The sequence below is a fragment of the Seriola lalandi genome, unplaced genomic scaffold (assembly GCF_002814215.2).
Source record: "Seriola lalandi dorsalis isolate HSWRI2012SDOR001 ecotype SW California unplaced genomic scaffold, Sedor1 jcf7180002054962, whole genome shotgun sequence".
NCBI lineage: Eukaryota > Metazoa > Chordata > Actinopteri > Carangiformes > Carangidae > Seriola > Seriola lalandi.
The window spans coordinates 667,844-671,617 of NW_019525513.1; positions in this window are offsets into that span (position 1 = coordinate 667,844).

Consider the following 3,774-nt stretch of genomic DNA (forward strand, 5'->3'; position numbering starts at 1 on the left):
GGGGGGGGGTCACTTGTCTTTGCCCGTTTTGGGGTCTGTCTCCACTTATAAACTCCCATAAAAACCAATAATGTTGTGCAGATGTAGACGTTTTGCCCGTGAGCTAACGATATAGAAGGCGCAGTATGTCGAGAATGTCTTTGATCAAGGTTTTATGAAGGAGACGGCCTCTTTGATGATTTTGCTGACATTTCCAGGAGACTTTAAAGACTCGAGTCGGGCTAATCAAATCAGCGTGCTCCCCCCCCCCCCCCCCTTTGAGGTTAGGCAGTGTGAACGCAGCCAGGCTCTTAGGAGGGTGGGTTTTCTTTACGGTTCGGAGACGAGGAGACATTGTGTCTAAGTGCTTTTTGAATGAATGAAGAGACATTCGCATCCTCGGATAAATAAGACGCACATTTCTGCGGTGAAAAGTCATTCATTCACACAGTTTACTTTTTTTTTATACATCTGTATTTTCATGATGCACGTGCACACAGGATGCACGTGACCCACTGACCTGCTCTGACTGTCTCCTCTCTCACCACCTTGCTGTTTACGTTTCTCTCCGTGCCGGACTTTGGATGCATCTCCGTCCTTTGTCTGAGCCGTAACATTTCACTTAACGCCACCGCCATTCATCTTCACCACGCCACTGATTTCTGATGCTGACAGCATACAAATGCCCTCATCACACACACACACACACACACACACACACACACACACACCTGCATGTGCAAACACACCCATGCTGACACGTCCTGTTGGCTCAGTGGGCCATTAATGTATTCACCACCTTCTCTTACACGCCGGAGCCTCTCTCTTCTCCATCTGTCCCTTCTCTTTTTTGCCATTTGGGTCCAGACAAACCTAAAACACTCAGATAACACTGATGTGGATAGAGCAAGCCGGAAGAATGGGATTCAGTTTATGTAATCAGCTCCCATTATAATTATGTAAATCTTCCCATTGTCAACTGGGACTGGGTTTCTTGGATTTTCTGTTTGGCTGTCACAGATATTAAAATGGCAGAGTTATCACCTTATTTTGGCTCTGAATCACTGCATTTTCCACCAAGCTGATTACATGAGCTGAACCTTCACAATGTCATAATTTTATTACCAACCCCCGGGTCCTATTATGGTCAGTGCAGTGTGTGTAGAGAGGACGAGATGGTGCCACTGATGCCATTTCTAGGTGCCGGCTTCAATTCTGAAAATGTCCAGGCCATTAAACTGTGCAGGAGCTTTCACACAAGTCTGAATTATCTGACATAATTCTGGAGTATTTCCATCGCCCCGGACAACATCCACATACAGTTTAAAATAAGGCCGAGCGCCTGGAAGCTCCAAGAGCCCCACGAATCATCTGATGCCACCTGAGAAACGTGTGTCTCTCTCCGGCTGCTGGTTTCTTTTGTCAGTTAATGGAGCTGCAGAGATGAGGGCAGAAATCGAGAAGCTCTCCCACAGGGCGACATAAACAATCATATGATATTTCGGAGCAGCTGCAGCAATTACAGCAGATGATGAAGCAGTTTGTCCATCAAGTCTGGAGCAAATCCACCACTGTATAACTTTGTTTTCTGCATTACGGTTTTATTATGCCTCCGCGCCGACGACAGCTGGAGCATATTGTTTCCTGGTTGTCTCATTCTTGTGGACACGATATCTCAGTAACGCCCAAAAGACTCATGCTCACACACAGTTCTACGTGCGGAAGGAACCTGAACGTCTCACTGTGGGAATCTGTGCTGCGTACGTCTCTGTGGCAGCAGACAATGTGTCTTCATCATCATCCCGTGATGAAGAGGAGCGTTCGGCTTTAAACGGCTATATTTGGCGAAATCTCTGGAGGATTGAGAGCTTTCAGCTGTGCGGAGTTGTGCGGTGGAAGGAGGCTCGACAAGGCAGATAACACCATCAGTGACTGTACAGTACACACACACACACACACACACACACACACACACACTTACATCTTCTACTCGAGTCCTCGGGGGTGGCTGGCGTGGATGAACTTCCTCCAGGGACGCCTTCAGCCACTGGTCACCTGGTGTTACGGCTCAGGGCCAGATCCTCTGCCTCTGACAGGTGGTGGTGGTTGTGTCCCTCCACCTTCTTCTGTCAGCAGGGAGACAAGAGGACATATACGTGTTTAGACATCATTACGTTAAAGCTTCTACAAGCTGAAATAGCTGCTGTTAGCGAGGCAACCATGAGTCTAGGAAAGGTGCAAAGCAGCTAACGAGCTTCCTCCAGTTTGGTCTCCCTGACTCTGTGTTTGCTTTCTGGGAAAATATGTGTGTCAGATTCACTAAAGTTGAACTTGCTGCTAAAAATATGTGCAAATTTACCCTCAAAGATTCAAGCAAAGCCATTGATCACATTGTCTTTGGACTGATTTGGTTAAATAGTTTTCAACGCTGGGCCTTTAGACCCACATGTAAATGTGGCTAAAGCAACTGGAATGATGCAAATATCCTTCCTGACTCAGAAGCAGCAAATGCATCGAGAATGAACTTACACAAAGTTCAACAGTCAACTATGAAAAGCAGGTAAATGTAAATGTCGGACAGCTCAGAATAGGACAAATTTCGAGAGTTGATTCTGTGTAATTCACCCAGTAGAAAGTCCTACCAGGGGCTTTTCTTTGCATCCGCAGGGAACCACTGTTCTCACTCATCATAATAACTTGCCAAAGATTACATCCTGCTAGTTTCAGCCTTGACAGCTCCGTCTTTAAATGTCAAAGTGCAAAATAATAGTCCTAAAATCAGGGGGGGCCCCACATGTGGCGTCCGTGTGTTGAGCGCTGTGGCCTGCGGTGTCGATGCCGTGTTTAACAGGCAATCGCGTTTCTTCTTCACACCCCGCTGACTGTGAAGCTTTTTGAAACGGTCAGAGGAGAGACGGATAATTATAACGACGCTTCCTGCATCGTCTCATAAGCACAGGAGCGATAAAAGGAGGAAGACGGAGCAAATGCAGAAGTAAAAGGGAAAAATTAGTAGTTATTCCTCATTGCACAGGATGATGTTCAGTGGACACATCGACTGAAACTTAGAAAATAATTAATCATAGCTTGTATTTGTTGATGTGACGAGTAACCAGGCAGATATATATATATATGTAGATGCTTTGTGGCTAATGGGGCAACGAGGGGCAGGTGTTCAGGGAGGAGCAGCTTCAGGTGACTGGCGAAGGCGGGAGACTTGCCATGGGGGGAACTGATGGAGAGACGGGGAGCGTGTCCCTCGATTTCAATCTGGCAGAGACAATTGCACTTTCAAGGTTAAGTTAATCGACCCCTGCCTCTAGCTTCATAGTTAATACACCAGCGAGAGAGCAGCATGAATATTCTCATCTCATCTCGCATCAAAAACACGTATTTCATAAAATGTCAAAGCATTTAATTAATATAAAGACACTGGGAGATAGTTTTTTCTGTGCAGTTTATATATGATTAGCTTCACAAACCTGCAGACACACACGTTACACACTGACTCGGCGAGTTTACATTATGGGTCATATGTTGTGAGCTCAATTAAACACCGTTCATTCGTTTTGCACAGCTAACACACACAAACATTTTCTTGGTCTGTTGCCCCCAATTTCTCTTGCAAGGCTCCTCCATCAAAAACTCCCTAATACCCGCACAACATTTAGACGGAGCGGCGGGGGAGCACAACTCATATCCCTCCCCACTGTCCGTCTCGCGGGCGGGGTGATGATCTGTAAAGAGAATCATTAAGAGGCAATTTGTGAGCGCGAAGCGCGAAGCACACGCACA